General features: G+C 37.6%; 1 protein-coding gene across 1 annotated transcript in view; it reads right to left on the bottom strand.

Moving 5' to 3' along the window:
* ARHGAP6 (Rho GTPase activating protein 6) overlaps window positions 1-19,843 on the bottom strand; it is a 660,040-nt gene that overhangs the window by 384,136 nt on the left and 256,061 nt on the right. The window lies entirely within an intron of this gene.

Genomic DNA, 19,843 nt, shown 5'->3' with positions numbered 1-19,843 from the left:
GCTACCCTCGGGCATCCCACAGGCTTTGTCCACTGATCTTCCAATTTGTCCTTGATGTTTTGGGATCCTGAAGTCTAGAAACTGCCACAGGTGTGAGAGATTCAGTCTGCCCAAGGCCTGTCCAGGTCCTGTCTGTGCCCGCATAGCCCATGCTACACTGCCCTCTGCCCCCATGTGGCGTGATAGACACTTCCCAGAGACCTTTCAGGCTGTCTTGGGCTGGAGATTTGCTTCACTCCATCATTCTGTGGGTTCTGCAACTCCAAAATTTGTTTAGATCCATGTTTTACAGGTATTTGGCTGGGTTTGGGAGCAGTGCTCTAGAAAGTGCATGCTGCTACTCTGCCATCTTGGCTCTGCCCCCACCACTCCAGTATCTTTGCCAAGAATATTCCATAAGGAGTCACAAAGAGTCAGACATGACTAAACTTATGTATAGTCATTCATTTGATCCTCATAATAATGCCATGAGGGTCTTAACCTATAATTGGGGAAACAAAATATTATTTGAGGATAAAAATAATGCTGGGAGGTAGAAGCTATTACTATCTTACCTTTATAGATGAAGAAACTGAGGTTGAGATGGTGACTTGCCCAGGGTCATACAACTAGTAAGTATCCAAGGCAGAATTCAAACTCAGATCTTCTTGATTTCAAGTCCTGAACTTTATCCACTCTCTTACCTATATGACAATGGCTGATCAAAATAGAAAGAACAAGTCTTACTTCTTTCAGTTTCACCACCGGTTTAGCCACATCATAAAGATGTGGCTAAAGGATGAAGTGGAAGGGAAGAAAATTCATGAAAATAATTTTTCTTCAACTTTATTTTTCTCATCCCTCTATATTTTATTCATTTAAGCTTCTCTGACCACATGTGGTATAAAGAGAAAGAGGAGGCTCAGATCCAATGATAACAGTCTTAAAGCTTGATTTATTAAAGATAGTTGTGGTATGAACAATGAAAATATTTCACCAGCCCTGCTATCTCTTCGCTTCTCATGGGAGATTCCATAGTAAGTACAGCAGATGCACATTTGATTCTCCTCCAGAGACAGGGCTTGGGCCAGAAGGACCCTCATTAGAGACTCCCAGTCCTCCACCCCCAAACAAGCTCCATAGGGATCCACACTGTAGCCATAATGCCTCTACAGACCTTTTCCCTGACATCAGGGAACACAGGCTTAAGAGTTCCATAAAACTTGGGGTTCTTCTCAAAGTTTTAAAAACAAATGTTAAAAACTGTTTTTACATGCAACTGGGAAATAAGATATACAGGCAATGGGGTTTAAAAATCTATCTTGCCCTACAGGAAAATAGAAGGAAAGGGGATAAGGGGGTGTGTGTGACAGAAGGGAGGGCAGATTATTGGGAGTAATCAGAATGCATGCCATCTTGGGATGGGGAAAGAGGAGAGAGGGGAGAAAATTTGGAACTCAAAATCTTGTGGAAGTGAATGTTGAAAACTCAAAATAAATAATTTAATAAATGAAAAAAATAAAAAGCAAAAATAAGACTTGGGGTTCTTTTTGTTGTCAGTGATCCCTTCCATCATTCATATAATCCCTTCAGACAAAACCATAATTAATATTTCAATAGGAGACTGGAAATAAAATAATAGAGTAGAGACAGAAGTCATCATGCTAACTGAAAAGCAGAACAAAAATATTTGTTAACATAACTTATTTTTGATGATGGTAGACTTTTTCATGCTCTAGGCTCTCTTCTATTCTCTTTTCTCTCTGTCTCTTTCTCTGTCCCTCTGTCTCTGTCTCTGTCTCTCTCTCTCTGTATTTCTGTCTCTCTCACTTCATAAGCTCTCATGGTTTTGATTTACGTCTATGCAAATAACTTATAAATCTGTATATCTAGCAAAAAATCCTTTCTCTAAACTTTAATTTTGCATTGCTAATTGCCTATTAAGCATTCAAACCAGAGACAACAAAATTTGATATGTTCAAAACTGAAATTATTATGTCTCCCCTACCCACTCTCTAAGGGACAGCTAGAGTACTGGGCCAAAAGTTGGAAAGATTTGAGTTCAAAACTGACCTCAGACATTACTAGCTATGTCACCCTGGGCAAGTAACAACCTCTGTTTACCATAATTTCCTCCTCTGTAAATGGGAATAATAATAGCACTTACCTACTGGGGTTGTTATGAGAATTGTTGTTGTTTAATCATGGGGACAAAATGAGATATTTTTAATGTGCTTTGTAAATATTTAGTTGTTTCAGTCTGTCTGACTCTTCATGATCCTATTTAGGGTTTTCTTGGCAAAGATACTGGAGAGTTTGCCATTTCCTTCTCTAGCTCATGTTACAGAAGAAGAAACTGAGGCAAACAAGGTTAAGTGACTTGCGCAGGGTCACACAACTAGTAAGTGTCTGAGGTCATATTTGAACTCAAATCTTCTTGACTTAAAGCCCAGCACTCTATTCATTGCACCAGCTAGTGGCTTATAAATCTTAGTTATTATTATTCAGTTTTAATTCCCATTCAACTAAAACCTCTGGACCTTCTTCACATGTGTTACTCTTAAGCCACTTAAAAAAATTATTGTATAGTTTTGCAGTCAAGTTTTTGAACCTAAGTATAAGACTTCATATCTATTTTTATAACTAGCTATTCCTACTTGACATCACCTGCTAAGTTTTGGCTCACTATTCCAACTGTTGAGATCATTTTGGATCTTGATACTATTGTATAATACATTTTCTATCCTTCCCAGTTTTCTGTAATCTTTATATTTACTAAGCAGGCCTTTCTAGGTGTCTTCATTAAAACTGTGAATAAAAATGATTGAGGACACCCTTTATCTCCAGAGACTTAACTCAAAGTTAAAATCAATCCATCAGTTAACAAAGTACTGAAATAAAGATGTGTCCTATATATGGCATCTTTAAATCATTACATTATCTAATTTCTAGTCCACTTTTTGGGGGCAGAACTGTAGTGGGGAATGCTGAGGCTCATCTCCAAAAAACAGACATTTTAATATTCAGTCTTTAAGAAATTATAATTTTGGAGCTATGCAAGTAATTCCATAACCTGAAAATGAATTGTTATATTGATGTGTATTTTGATGTTTCTTATCTATATCCCCATTCAATTAAATAAACAAATTGTCTTATTTTCACTTCATATTAAGACGTTTGACTATGTTTCAACCCTGTTGAAGTTGAGTATCTATAATGTTAATGCAAGGTTAATGGTGGGTGGGGGGAAGTGTTAAAGATCTTCCACACCCATTAATAGGTCTCAATACTTTTTGTTAATTTCTATTGAGGCACTGGGTCAGAGGATTGTGCCCTCCAGTGCTGAAATGTGTACAGATATTCTGAGGTGAGGTTTTACTTGGGGGCTTACTCATTGGAAGTGTTTGTTTGCCCAGAGGAGACTTTGGGTAGTCGCTAAGGAGCTCCCTGGGCTTTGAAAACTCAGATGTTGCTTCTCTCTTTTATAACTATGTGTGTATGCAATGGTCAGACAGCTGGATCTGTCTGTTGATCTGTGATGTATGTATTGCTTATGGTCAGACAGTTGGAAGCCCTGTCTCTTGATCTTTATTTCTCTGTTTGCATTTTCTCTTAAATTCAGGGTGCTGACTTTTTCCCCTGAACCAAGAGAATGATACATGTGCTTGATTAAATAAGACTGCTGACCCCTCAAAAGTTGCTTTCTTTTTAGAAAAGCAGATCTAAGAAGCTGTGCAACGGCACCTCCTATGTATGTTCGGGTCTTGCTGTTCCAGTCTCCATGTGATTCTGCTGCTGAAAGTGAATCACTTACCACTGTACATATTTTGTGCCTATAGAGTTGCTTGTGTGCTATCTTCCAGATCAGAAGAGCTCCTTAAGAGAAGTACCTATTTCTTGCCTTTCTTTGCATTCTCAATGCTTAGTCCAGTGCCTGATACATAGTAAGAGCTTACTAATTCTTGTTGATTGACTGATGGATAGATGTAACATTAAGAAAAGTTGCCATTGCATCTTGCTTCTGGAAGTTATTCTGGTATCCTCCTAACCCTGAAGGTATAGGCCCATGTAGATGGAGTAGAGTCAGTTACTTACACTCATAGGATCATCAGTTTCTAGCTGAAAAGGAACTGAGAGGTCAGCAAGTCCAACATCCTCATTTTACAAATGTAGGGACTGATTGACCCTTGGCACCTACGGAACAAAGCTTCTTCAAGCTCCTTTAGACTGACTGTAACCTAGAAACAGGACTGTATGCAAAAATTTTGTAGGACCCAGATAGAACTGGAAACCTCATGAGAAATCATTCACTTAAGGTCAAAGCAATTCCATATAGGACTTAGGAGAAGAAAGGGGAAAAAGGTTTCCAAATTGAACGATGCCTCTCAAAACCCTGCTTTGATTATTACTCAGTCAACAAATATGTGTGTTCTAGGCATTGTGCTAAGTGCTGAGGATAAAAGAAAAAAAATTCAGCAAAAAGTGCCTGCCCTCATGGAGTTCATAGTCTAATGGGATATAAAAAGCAGACCACTGTGTACAAATGAGATGTGTGTGCATATGTATATATGTATGTTTGTATGTATATATACATATACAAACAAGATGTATAGATACATATAGATGATAGATATGATAATCTGGTTATAATCAATAGAGGGAAGGTACTAGAGTGACAGGGGATAAGCAAAAGCTTTTTACAGAAAGTGGGATTTTAGCTAGTATTTGAAGGAAACCAGAAGGGAGAGTATTCTAGGCATGAGGAAAAGCAAGGGAAAATGACCAATATCTGCAGATGGCGTGTCTTGTGCCCTTATTCTTATACACCTCCCATAATACTGGTAGGGATGAGTTTTGCCTGCAGGAGGCAATGGGGTGGACTGAGTGGTTTGCTTTACTGAATTCCCCTTCTAGGGAGCCTCACAGGAAATGGTCTGCAAATCAGAGAAGAGAGAAAGTTTTACAAAAATATCATGAAATTGTGTGTGTGTGTGTGTGTGTGTGTGTGTGTGTGTGTGTTTAACATGCAGTTCTATTTAACTAACTCTCCCCTGTGCAAGACTATTTTAATACATGGCTCACAAGGAAACAACATTCCTATCTCTCTGTACTGTGGACAGAAATGAAGTTACAGTTGGGGCTTCCTGCTAACTTTAAAACTTCAAAGCCTCAGGCTTGGCTGGCCTGGAGCCAGGGGCCGCTGTGAAAGAGAAACAGATCAGCCACCACAACCAGTTTGCCAGAAAAGTTCCATAAAGTCTCAGCCCTAGTGACAGACAGCTAGAGTCAGGGGTGGGAAGAAGGGGGGTGGGAAGTGTGGAGGAGGAGACAACAGGACCCTTGGAAGGACAAATGTTTTCTTTGACATCGTTGCCAAGTTGTGTGGAAGCAAATTAGAGCAAAGTTGTTCTGCATCCTGTGAGCAAGAACATGTTCCATTTTCTATAGCAGTTTTTAATGTTTTAAGTCAAACTGAGATAATGTAAGCAATTACCACAGTAAAATACCCCAATACTGGGAGGTAACACAGTACCTTAAAACCAAGTGCACGGGACACTCTCTGTCTCTCGCTCTCTGTCACTCTGTCTCTCTCTGTGTCTCTCTTTGTGCCTCTGTCTCTCTCTCTCACCCATCCCTTTCTTTTTCCCTTTCCCTCTCCCTCTCCCCTAGCCAATGGCCCACTTAAAAACTATTTACCTTCAGCGTGAAGCAATGCATTTTCTAAGGCATGTACTCTCTCAGGCTTCAGGGCAACAGAGCTCAGCTGACCTGAAGTTTGGGTCAAAGGAAAACCACCTCAAGTTCCTAACACCCAAGGCACTGCTCTTTTAACATACAAAAACATTAAACACTGTTTGTCCCAGATTAGCATCAAACCTCAGGATGATATGGAAAAATGTGCAGCAATGGTGTTCTTTGGCTTCCTGTCCCACCAGTCTCCTGAAACAGTTTCCAAATTTATTTCAGATGGGATCTGGGAACAACAGGAGCAATCCTGTCCATTTTGATGACTCAAATCTCAAGGAAGTCTTTCATAGCAAAAGAATCTTTGCAGGTTCTCAATTCCAATAGGTTGGTTGTTTTTAATGAGATTTGGAGTGGTATTAAAATCTCATCATCGCCGAAAGCAGCAGTATCTCCTCGCTAATCAAATTTAAAAGATATGCCAATGGTAATAAGATTCTCAGAGACATTAATTCAATAAGCATTTATTAAATGCCCTCTATAAATTTCTTAGTATAATAGTGCAGAATATCTTTGTTATGGAAACGTTTGTTGTTTGAAGGGTTTATGTTGTCTTTTTTTTTTTAAGTGGTTCTTAGGAGAAGCAACATGTAGTACACAAGCTAGCTAACAATCAGCCTCAAACCAGGAAACCCTGGCCTCTGGTGCTTACTGGTTGAACAAGTCACTTAACCTCTCATTGCTCTAGGAAACTCAAGACAATACATTGCAGAAAAGGTAACAATACGCATTGGTAGAGGGTATTTCCTTACCCAGGAGGGTAAAGATACCAGAAGATATTTCCTTACCCTCAACCAATGAAATCACAGGTCCAGTTCCTTCTTTCCCAATATTCTCAGGAGCAATAATATGGAGTCCTTGATCCAGACTTTCCTTACTCTCTTATCCTGGCTTAGAAAAGGTCAGTAAATTCAACTAAATTGATGCATGTTGACGGCACAGAAAAAACTTAGCTGAATCATAAACGTGCCCCATGAGACAATTTCATTTTCTTTAATCCTTGCAAAAGATCAAAGGATAAAATCTTGTCATTTCCAACAAGTAAAAAAAAAATGTCATGATTAATTACAAAAAAAGGGCTTCTACTTTGAGACTCCTATTACAGCAACAGGAGAATACATTTTTAAAGGGAAGAAAAAGCTTGAAGAGGTCTTAGGGGCTTTCTAGTTCATTCCTATTTTTCTACAGATGAAGAAACTGTGGCCCAGCTAGGTCCAATGACTTTCCAAAGGTCACACAGGCAAGTATCTGAAAGGTTTTGAATTTAGGTCCTCTGACTCCAGGTTAGAGTCAGGGCTTCTAAACTGTGAAGAAAGCCACAGGACAGGCAAAGAAAGATGAATACAAAATTGTAGTGAGGTCTGTAAGAACAGTGTCAGATGTGCCTCCAAGTGAACCAAGGTTGGTGAGGAAAGTTAAAACCAATAAAGAGGATTGTAAAAAAAAACTTTTTGAGGAAATGAGGAGCAAAGATAGAAAATCACTGATTATGGTAGCTGGGAAAATGATAACTAACCATGGAATTAAGGCAGAGCTGCTCAGCTTTTATTTTGCTTCTCTTTTTTTTTCCTGCCAAGGAAGATGGTCTTTGGACTGGAGGTAACAGAACAAAAATGGTTAAGGGCAGTGGATACTAAAAATAAATACAAATAGTACGAGAACATTTACCTGTCCTTGATAATTTCAAGACTTTTCTCTCAAAATAGATCATATACTAGAGTACCCAAAGAATAGGTAGCTAAGATTTTGAGTTATTCTTAGTGATCTTTGAAAGATTGTGGATCATGGGGGAGGTACCATTGGATTGGAGAAAAACAAAGGTCACAATTTTCAAAAAAGGTAAGAGAATGGCATCTGAAACTGACAGGTTAGTGAGCTTGATTCTGATTCCCAAGAAAATTCTATAGTATGGTTAGTGAACATCTAGAAAAACAAATAGTTACTATAGCTTAGTCAAGAATAAATCATATTGAATTAACCCTGTTTTCTTTTTTGAAAGTGTTGCAAAAATATGTAGGTCAGAGGAACCTAGAGTTTTAGCAATGTATTTGATAGAATCATCCATGTTGTGAAAAAGATGGAGAGATGTGAACTAGAGAGTGATACAGCCAGAAGGATTAATTATCGCTTTAACAGCTGGATGCAAAGAGTAGTTATTAATGGCTTCATGTCAACTTTGAAGCAGTTCTCGAGTAGAGTGTCCCTGGTATCTGGATGAAGGCATAGATTGCATGTATAACCAATCTGAAGATAAGACAAAACTGTGAAGGACAGTAAACTCATGGGATGACAAAGTCATGATGCAAAAAGACCTTGGCTGGATAGAGTACTGAATGGAATAAAAATAGTTGTCATTTAATAAGGATCAATGCAATGTCTTCCATTTGGGTTCAAGAAATCAAGGTCTTTGGTACAAGATAGGGAGGCATAAATAGATACCAGTTCATCTGAAAAAAGTTCTAGGGATTTCGTTGACTCTGGGTTCAAAATCAATCAACAGTATGATACAGTAACTGAGAAACCTAATGCAATCTTAGACTACATTAAGACAGACATAGTATTAAGGAAGGACACAGATAGTCCTATTGACTTTGGCTCTGGTCAAAGCACATATGCAGTGTTATGATCAGTGCTGAATGTCATATTTCAGTAAATACACTGATAAGCTGTAGAGTATCTAGAAAGGTATGGTTATGATGGCAAAAGCTCTTGAGTTAAAAAGAAAAGTAAAAGTTCTTGAGAACTAGCTGAAGGAAATGGCAATATTTAATTTGAAGAAGAGGGGATTTGTGGGAGAAGAGGATAGGGAAATAGAATTGGGAAATAAAATTGGGGATAATAGCTGCCTAAGTACTTCAAGATCAATCACAAGGAAGAAGGATTAGATTCATTCCACATGACTTAAGTGGACAAACGGAGGAGCAATGAGTAGAAGTTACAAAGAGATGACTTTGGGGGAAAAAATCCAAATATCCTAACGTATAATGGACTACCTTAGCAGATAGCGGGTTCTACTTCACTATAGTCCTTCAAACAGAATCTAGTTGATTTCTTGTCCAGGATGCTATAGAGGAAATTCTTATTCAGCTCTAGGCAGTACTAAATGGCCTCTGAGATTGCCTCCAATCTTGAGCTTCTATGATTCCGAAAATCTTTTTGCCAAGGTATCCTTTAATGTAATGCCATGTTTTGGCTTGAATTTTTATTCTTTTGTTACCTTCTTAAAAATGGGTCCTAGTATTTCTTCCCCGAATCAGAGATCACCCTCCCCCACTCTAATCTTTAGCAAAGTGAACCTGAAATCTTATATCAACTCATTTCTCCCTTATAAGTTCTGGAGGTCATCATTCCACTGGTGTATGTCCTGAAATGATCCCCTTTTCCCTGAGCAAAAAAAGGAGGCCAAGGGATAGAATCTGTTTTTGAGGAGATGTCATAAGTAACTTGTGGGAAACAGGCTTGGGAAATCTACTTCATGCACAGAATGAGATGGTGCTTGGTATCTATGCACGGGGCAGCTGTCAACACACGTCTGTTACTGCAAAAGAACAGTAATGCCCTTATACCTCCTGTCAATTTACACCAAATCAAAAATACATGATTGTATCACAGTCTGTTATGTGATGAATCCAACCATTTAAAATAATTTTGAGCTATTGAACACAGAAAATTGTTGATGAGTAATGATTTCCTTTTTTCAAAAATGTAGATAAGACCTTTTCCTACCTCTATTTGAAAAGAATGCATTGGGGAGGCATCAGTACTATTTCTAGAATTTAGTCAGAAAATTAAGTGTAATTTTCTGGACTGGAAGTAGAGGATTCACTGATAAGGAATGAAGTGCATGTAATAATACCATAGATTTAGAGCCAGAAGAGATTTTATAGATGATAGAATCTAGGAATTCATCTAGTTCAGGTCCTTCATTTATAGATGAAGGTACTGCGGCTCAGGGAAATGAAGTGACTTGGGATCGTAGGATCATAAATTAGAAATGGAAGAGAACTTGAAGACTGTGTCATCCAGCACCTTAGGAGACTGCCAAGTAGCACAGTGCTGAACCTGGAGTTAGGAAGATCTGAGCTCAAATCTTGCCCCAGACACTCACTTGCTGCATGACCCAGGGTATATCACATAATCTCTACCCTCAATTTCCTCATCTGTAAAATGGGGATGTAATAGCACTTCCCTCATAGGTACCATTAAACAGCTAAGAATATAAAAAACATTTTGCACATCTTAAAGTGCTATGCAGAGCAGCTCTTTTATTTTACAGATCATAGGATCATAGATCTGGGATTGGAAGGAACCTCAGAGACCATCTAATTCAGCCCCCTCATTTTTGTTGTTGTTGAGTTGTTTCAGTTGTATCTGACTCTCTCTGACCCCATTTGGGGTTTTCTTGGGAAAGATTCTGGAGTAGTTTGCAATTTCCTTCTTCAATTCATTTTACAAATGAGGAAACTGAGGCAAAAAAAGGTCAAGTGACTTGCCCAGGGTCACACAGTTAGCAAGTTAGTCTGAGGCCAGATAAAACTCAGGTCTTTTTTATGCCAGGTCCAGTACTCTATCCACTGTACCACCTCACTGCCCCCTCATTTTACTGATGAAGAAACTAAGAACCCGAGAAATCATTTATCCAAGATCACAGAGGAGGTAACAGAGGCAGAATCTGAACCCAGATCTTCCATCTGCAACTCTATACCGAACATTGATGAAGTACCTCAATAATAAAATAGTTTACAATTTATATTAAATAAAATATTTATATTTTATATTAAAATTTATATTAAATAAAATGTTTACATAGCTTTATTTACTCAGGTTCTAAAAGCACAGTTGATAGCACAGAGATACTTAGACCAACCACAGATCACTAGATTAGAGGACAGGTTTCAGCTCAGTAAATATAGTAAATGAATTTTGTGCTTGGGACCTCTTCTTTCTATTCAGTTACAAATATAGTGAACATTATATTATTATATTATATCAAATTATATTATATCAATTATATTAAGAGGAAGAAACCCATCTTTCTGTTTTAGGAGTAATTTTTATTCCATGTTCAATAAGCTAGATTTTTCTTTGTGTTTTTCTTTTTCCTTAAAAGATTATGAATCTATTTTCTAGACTTAATTGGTTCTGACAACTAAGACTCAAACAGCTTACATAGCTCCCTGGTCAACTAAGTTCTAAAGTATATGAGAGTTTGGTCAGGCTTAACACACACTTTTGTGTATTATGGGTAGCAAATATGGAGGCAGGGAATCTGCGCACAATTAATTCAGTAGCGTATCACATCGTGATGTCTTTTCTCTGCTATTGGTTAAGTAAATCTCCTTTTGTTAAACATTAGATGAACGGTAAGGGTATTGTTTTATTTCAATCCTAAGCCTAAATCACCAGATCAGCCTGAGTCAAACTTGGCCTAGAACACCTTCTCTCACCTCCTCAGGTACTAATCTCTCCTCATCTTCAGAGCCAAACTTTTAAAAAGTTGTATAAAAACACTATACATACATAATACTTCTACTTTCTTTTAACATACTATCTTCTCAGTGTCTCTCAGTTGGAAGGGCATTCCCTACTCTACTTAAAATTATTCTCTCAAATTCATTAATTAGTCTTTACAAAATGCTTTATCTCTCATCTTCTCAGACTGCTCAGTTCCATTCCCTATCTCTTTAACCACTTTTTCTCTTTGTCCCTTATCAGTTTTTCATTTGCTCTTCCTAACTTTTGGGTCCTCAAATTCTGTCCCTGACCTTCTTTCTACTTCCTTTTTCAGTAGTCAAATCTGGTCCCACAGATTCAACAACTGTTTCTCTCAGATGACTCTCAGATTTCTGTCTCTAGTGTTGACCTCCCTACTGAGTTCTAGACCTGAATCTCTAATTCCTAATTATCCCACAGGTATCTGAATCCAGCAAATCCTCAAAAACATCTAATATTATATTTATACCACATGCCCCTACTAGATGAATCATGTTCTTTAGGTAAATCTTATGCCAGGAGTTGAGATCAGAGTTGTTCCAAGCTTGTTATTGATTATGGAAAAGTCATTTAATTTCTTTGAGTTTCTTACATGTGAAATGAGGGAGGTTGAGCTAGATGATTGCCAAGGCCTCTTAGTGATCAAAAATTCTATGGATAGGAATCTGAGGGACTAGATGAGGGTCTTTGTCTCAACACTAACTGGGAAAATTTCATCTTTCTGTGCCTCATGTGTCAATGGAATAACAACAACTTCCTTACTTATAGGATTACTGTGGAGACAAAATGGGATAATGAATGTATAATTGCCTTTAACATTTTCATAGCAATTTAAAAATCTTAATACTCTGCCTTTTGTGTAAACTCAGACCTTTATTAAGATAGTCTTTCAGTAAGATGAGTAAATTAAAGAAGATATCTTGCCCCCTGAAAAAGGAATATACTTTTTAAAAATCTACCTTAATGAGCTTTACTGAACTATCTACTACACTATGACTAGCTGAATATTTAAAATCTTTGTATACGTAAATGAAACTATAAAAATGCAACTCTCTTTAAAATGAAAACTGTGGAACAATTTCAGCGTCAGACATGGGGTGAATTTAAAATATACTCTTTCTAAATGACCGATACAAATTTTGAGTGTCATAATCTTTACCTGTTATGGCATTCTCTCAAATGATCACTAGTTAGTAACTAGGGGAGATTTAAATAGAATTTTAAAAGACTTATTGTGGGGTTTGGGGCTTATTTTTTAGATAAATTTGTATTGCTATCCTGATAGGAAAAAGGGCAGAAAAAAAGCTTAGCAAAACTAATCAATACATTTTAAAAACTGTTGATATTATATTGGATGTTTCACAGACAGTATCTACTACCTCCAGTTGTCCTGACCTGTATCTGGCCACTGGACCCAGATGGCTCCAGAGGAGAAAGTGAGATTGGTGACCTTTCACAGACCTCCCTCACTTAAATCCAATTCACTTGCAAGTCATGGCATCATCTTCCAGACATGATGGTCCTCTTTGAGAGCAAATGACAAACAACAGCTACCGCCTCTACAAAGGAGATAACGAGGTAGGGAGGATGCCTTTTGATAATCTCCTCTATGGTGTCAAGCCTGATCATTATAATTTCATTATAATTTACAATTTGATCATTCAGCTGGTGCTCCTTATATTTACATGGTTGTTGTCATTGTGTATATTGTTTTTCTGGTTTTGCAGACTTCACTTTGCATCAGTTCAGAGAAATCTCCCCATACTTTTCTTCATTTTTCATAGTAATATTCAGCTACATAGATATAATACAATCAGTGAACCTATTACCTAAATCTATGAGTAACTACTCTCCAGTTTTTTTGCTACTGCAAAAAGTGCTGTTATGAATATTTTAGTGTATATGGGGTCTGTTGTTTTTTTTTTTATCATTGACCTCGTTGGGATATATGCCTTGAAGTGTAATCTCTAAATCATAGGGTATGAAGAATTTAGCCACCTTTTTTCTCAAATTAGAAATTGCTTTTCAGGATGGTTGGATCAACTAATAGTTTCACCAATAGTGCATCAGTGTGTCTGTTTTTCCCATATCTTCTCAAAAAATTTCATTTTTTTGTCATATTTGCCAATTTTGTAGTTGTGAAATGAAACCCCAAGTTTGTTTGGATTTTAATTTTTTTTATACATATGGAATGAATAAGAAATAATTAACAGAAGGAAGGCAGTAGAATTAAGAGGAATTTGGAAAACTTCCTGTAAAAGAAGGGTTCAATTATTTTTTAGGTACTGTACTAAGTCAAATGGTCTCTGACGTGAACATTGATTTCTGACAATAGATATATATACAATAGAAAAAGTATTGGACTTGGAATCAGGAGATCTGGGTTTGAATGACAGTCCTGACACTAATTAGCTATGTGACCTTGGGTTGGTCATTTAAATTCTTTAGTATTCAATTTTTTAATCTGTAAGATGAGATGGGGGGGGGGGGGATGGATGGCAAAGATGATCTCAAAGTCCCTACCATCTCCATTATTCCTTAATTAGAAATTTGTATCAGACTGAGACAAATTGAGACAAATTACCATAGAGAACAAAAATATGGACCTTGCAGGCCAGTGGACTAAATTTTTAAGCTGTCAGAACATAGAGACTGTAAAGGAGTGGCATTAGCTTTCACCTTAGGCACATGCTTACCCCTTCTCTCCTGCAATTAAATTTCCTTCTCACCCCATTCTCTGCCTCCCATATCCTCTAGAATTCTTCAGTTTATCCCATTCACCTTTATTGACAGAATGGATTGGACAAATGCCTTTTATGATTTACCAAGAAATAAATGTTACTATTTTTTGGATGCAAATTTAACTGAAAAACTTTGCAAGTCTTCCTCAGTGACATGCAATTGGTGAAGTTTTCCTTAAAAAAACCCAAAAACAAAACTGATGGAGACTCCCTTAGAAGATAAAAGCTAGTTTGGGTTCTAGATTTAGAATTGGACATTTCTTCTACTTCCTTCTGGTTCCCAGCAATGGATTAGTTCCATTTCTCCAAACTACTGAGTGGACTAGGTCAGCTTCCTTTTTCTCTCCCAGAGGTCAGACTACCAATAAACTTCAGTCCTTGAGAACACAATCCTTAACTCTTAAGTAAATGAATAGGGCTTCTGGGCAAACCCAGAATTCATGTCATAAGAAGGAGAGAGCTAAGATATTAGGTTTTCAACCTTATCACAAATATCAAAATAATCTCTACATATCATAGAAAGGGGAAAAACAATTCTCACAGAACAAAATACTGTTTTAGTTATAATTCAAACTAGCCCTCTGTCTAGATAGTGAGCAGGTGGGTAGAGAGAAGTGATATAATCTCCCAGAAACCAGCAGAGACATCATCATTTAGTCAATCAGGACAGACAGAAGAATACTTTCCATCCACTATATTTTAAATATTAAGTATTGGTATACTATGTAAACATAAATAGTACAATTCGTATTACTGTCCTATTCTTTCATATAGGCTAAGATAAAAAGGGCACATGTGGACAGGAGTTTTAAAGGGAAGAATCTTCTGAATAGTAGTATATATGAGATGCTGGAGGGTCCCTTTATTTGCTAATGTTTGATCTTACTATGCATGTAGGTGTTTCATGTGGTTAAATAAATACTAGAGTGGACACTATATACTAGAATTCTGAAATATAATGCCAATGAAGTTCTCTGAAAACATGTGATATCTTCAATCAATTTTCAGCTTTCCTGTTCTCTGGCTAGTTGGTAAATTTTGGTTCACTATATATTTAGTTTAATTTCCTATCAATTTCTTTCATGATGTCCACTAAAATTATAGGATGATGAGATTCCCTTGTGAAAGTGTGCTATTTGGAAATGTTAAGTGAGCAAACCTGGTAAAAAAACATTCGCCAAGAGCCTTTAGGCATAAGGTAAGCACATAACAGCAGAGGAATTTTTGGCTATTTGGGTAAGCATTATTGGAAGACATTCAAAACAAACATTCCATCTGCCCAATCTTCAGCAAAGAAAATATCAGGCTATCTGAACTAATCTCAATGTTATTTTAGAATTAGCTTTGCTCCTATTTCAGCAGAGTTGACACAACCACACTCAATTCAGAGCTTTTGTGAGCCAGCCACTCATTCTGGTGGGCTAACTGCAGAGTTCAAGACCTTGAGTGTTGCCCTCCTATGTCTTCATTTCCGATGACCTTTGGAAGCCTATAGTAAAATCACTGAATCTCAAAGTCCTCAGGAAGGAGAATATCTGACATCTCAGAAATTACATGAATAGGAATCCCTTTTAATTCCAAAAAGGAGTCACCTGTCTTCTACTTGGAAGCCTCTTGAAGCTAATGACATTTATTTATAGACAAGTGTTAATTGTTAAAATGAGCTAAAATTTCCTTCCCTCTCCCCACAAATTTCAACCCATTGCTCCTAGTTTTTCTTTTTGGAATCGTTAGAAAAAATTCTTATCCATCTTCCATATAGTAGAATATAAAATATTTAGAGACTATTTTATGCTTGTTCTCTCTCTCTCTCTCTCTCTCTCTCTCTCTCTCTCTCTCTCTCTCTCTCTCTCTCTCTCTCTCTCTCTCTGCTACTGGATCTCCCTATGTCACCCAGACCGGAGGTGCAACACCCACTCATGGGCCCAGTTCCACTACTAATAGGCATTGGAACTTTGACCTTGGCCATTTCTGACCATTTCTGACTGTGGCCATTTCTGGGCTGCTACTTTGCCCCTCCTTTAGCAGTCTAGTGGTTTCCACAATTCCACTTGCTCTGCTTAGCCCACTGCAGCTCAGAATTCTCAAGCTTAAGAGATTCATCAGACTCAACCTTACCAGCACAGAGATAAATAGACAAGAAACACCAGACTGGGAAAATTTCTATTTTCTAGGCCTCAGTTTGGCATGTTCTCCAATCCTCTCACCATCTTGTTTCCCGTTTTTTGATGCTTTGCAGATGGTCATGTCCTTTCTACATTATGCGAGCCAGAGCAGAACAGAAGGGATATGAATAGGAGGGATAACCATTTCCCTTCTCCATGATGGTGTGTTCTCATTAGAGCCCTAAACCCACAGAGTAGCAGGGTGGTATGGTAGAAAGATGGTTAACCTTGCAGTTAGGAAAACCTGGATTCAAATTCTGCCTCTGATATGTAATGACTAAGTAACTTTGGGCAAGTCAAGTAACTTTTCCAGTGCCCCAGACAACTTTGCTGATCTATATCAATATGGCAAGTTTCCATTCCAATTCTCTTCAGCAATTAAATCACAGATCTGGATCAAAACAAACAAAGAAGAAATCATTCCCTTCCTTCCTTCTTCCTTCCTTCTTTCCTTCCTTCCTTCCTTCCTTCCTTCCTTCCTTCCTTCCTTCCTTCCTTCCTTCCTTCCTTCCTTCATTCCTTCCGTTTCCTTATTTCAAATGTTCACAGGACAATCCCAGTGCTGATCAGCAAGGGAGCTTTGACATAGGAATGAGTCAACTCCCTCTAGTTCCTAGGGCTTGCTGTACTTACTGGTGCTTCATTAGTTGTGATACTCAATCTGCTTAACCTTTTGCAGCTCACAACTCCTGAAGTCAAGAGATCCAACACCCTCAACCTCCCTAATACTTACAGACTTAGAGAGTCCCCCAGGTCTTACTTGTACAAATTATGGTCCAACCATTGACCATGGTTCTAGATCTTTGGGAATCTTAATTCTATCACACAATTTGTTGGCTGTTCTTTACAACTTCACATCATCCATATATTTGATTATGCCATTTATGCCTTCATTCAAATAACTAATTAAGTTGTTTAACATAACAAACATACATACAGAAGTCACTTGAGTGTTTTCCACCTTAAATGCAAAGATCTCATATCTAGGGCTCACATTTCTTTGGCATTTTACAGTTCATAAAGCATTTTCCTCCCAACAACTCCCTGAGGTAAAGAATGTAGTTATTATTAATCCCATGAACATATGTGAAAACTGATATTCAGAGAGGTTAACCAACTTGACCAAAGTCACATGACCTGTAAGTAGCAATACCAATAGTTAGAACCCAATGTTTTTATGCACAAGTTCAATACATTATACCCTTGAAACTTTTTTTTTTTAAAGGATCATAGGACATGCAGTTGGAAGGGACCTTGGAGATCTAGTCCCATTCTTCCATTTTATAAGCCAAGATATTAAATAACAAAAGAGATTAAATTACTTGTCCAAAGTTAAACAGGTAAGTTACAATAGGATCCAGGTTTTCTGACCCCAAGTGCCATGCTCTTTCTACTACTGTGCACTAAATAGAATTAGAGGGAACAGTGTGAACAAAAGCACAGAAGTGGGAAAACACAGGGGCATTTCCAAAAGAGGGAAATAATCTAGTTTGACTGAAGAATAGGAAACTTTAAAAGGAACAATGAAAGCTAAGTGTAGTAAAGTAAGCTGGAGCCAATTATGAAGAGCCTTGAATTTAAGATGAAGACATTTGGACTTTACGTCAGTTTAGCTATGTGACTCTTGGCTTAACATCTTAACCACTTAACCTCTAAGAACTTGTTTCCTCAATTAAAAAAAAGAGGGACTTGGACCACATGTCTTTTAACATCCCTCAAAGCTCTAATATTACGATTCTACGATTAGTCTTAGGACAGCTAGATAGTCTAGTAGATAGAGCTCTGGACCTGGAGTCAGGAAGACCAGAGTTCAAATCTAATCTCAGACATTTACTAGCTGTGTGACCCTGGGCAAATCACTTAACCTCTGTTTGCCTCAGTTTCTTTGACTGTAAAATGGAAATAAGAGTAGCACCTACCTTCCAGAGTTGTTGTGAAGATCAAATCAGACAATTTTAGTAACATGTTTGGCACACAGAAGATGCTATACAAATGCTTATTCCCAACTCCTTCCCTATGACTTTGAACCCAGCATTTCTTATACAGTACCACACTGACTCCCAACAGATTCTAAAATATAGCAAAGAAATATTTTGAAGACAAACATACATAGATTTTTTAATTCACAAATGGAATTATTTTCTTTCTTCTCACAGATTTATTTAATATGTTTTAAACAACATGCATTTAGCTGTATGTTTTTTAAATTCAGCAATGTTTTAAAAGTTAACAATAGGCAATATATTTATGATAAACAATATAGACAATGATGAACTAAGGGTAGCTTTAGAGCAGGAGAATGCCATGACCACAATTGGGATTTAGGATGACTAATCCATCTAGTAACACAGTGTAGGATGAAATGCAGGGCAAGACCAAAGTCACTGTAGTATTTTAACAAAACCTTAAACAAGGCAATGGTAGTTGGAATAAAGACAAGGGGATATATGTGAGAGAGATTTCAGAGACAGAAAGGACTGACAATGCGCAGGGTGAGGATTCCTCTTGGAAGGAATCAAAAAAATGATCCAATGGCATGGCTGCAACATTTTGAGTGCTGCCCAGTCCAGATTAAAATGTAATTAGGAAATATTTAGCAAAATAAATAAAAATACACTAAACACAGATAATATATTTTAAATCTAAGTCAACATGCAGTCCACCAAGATCCTTATAAACAACTTATTGTTATTGTTCAAGTTGTTTCAGTTGTGACTAATTCTTTGTGACCTTATATAGGGTTTTCTTGGCAAAGCTACTGGAGTGGTTCACTTCCTTCTCCAGTTCATTTTACAGATGAGGAAACTGAGACAAACAGGGTTAAATGACTTGGCAAGCATCACACAGTAAGTGTCTGGAGCCAGACTTGAACTCAGGAAGATGAATCTTCCTGACTCAGGCCTGGCGCTCTAATCACTTTGCCATCTTGTGCTTTCCACAAGTGTCTGTGATGATAGCTGACATCTACATAGTAGTCTGAAGTTTACAAAGCACTTTTAGATACAATGTGATTTCAGCCTTATAATAAATATGTGAAAGAGATGTGCTTATTTTCCTTTTATTGACCAGGCATCACTTGAGTTACCTAACATCACACAGCTATTAAGTATCTGAGGCAGGATGTACCCCTAGGTCTTCCTGAAGTTTGGATTCAGTCAAAGGGTCACTCAAGTTCCTAAAGTCCTAATACTCATCTTTTGACATCCTAATCACTCAGTAAATATTGTTTTCTATTTCTGAATGGCTTCAGTCAGTCTCTTACTCTTTGCTAGCCCACCATTTTGACTACCTTTCCCTACTTTCTGAAAATTTCACATTTGGCTAAGAGAGAGAGAAGTTACCACTCACGTCTTCCAATAACATTTTTTCTTCCAGCTTTACATTGGGTTCCACGCAGGGCAAAATTGTAATATAAGTAAGATTTATATGTGGAGACTCTCTGCCCTCTCTATCAACAGTGTCTCTTTTCTCACTTCTGCGGCATCTTCCTTCTCCACTGTTCTGTTCTATACTTTCTCTCAGCTGGCTGTTAGCTAATCTTTGCTGAAGGGGGCCGAGATGAAAATTAGCTTAAGGTTAAGCTATCCAGGTCTATTTTCAAAGACTCTTGGAGACCCCAAAGCCTACAAAACTCAAAGGCATGAAAGGATAAAAGTGTAGTGACAGGTGAGGAGAGGGAGTTTGGGGGACAGGAGGTACAAATTATAACATATTGTCAGC

This window comes from Notamacropus eugenii, chromosome 5 (assembly GCF_028372415.1).
Source record: "Notamacropus eugenii isolate mMacEug1 chromosome 5, mMacEug1.pri_v2, whole genome shotgun sequence".
Lineage (NCBI taxonomy): Eukaryota > Metazoa > Chordata > Mammalia > Diprotodontia > Macropodidae > Notamacropus > Notamacropus eugenii.
Note: the sequence above shows the minus strand (reverse complement) of the source record. Positions and strands in the feature narration are given on the sequence as shown.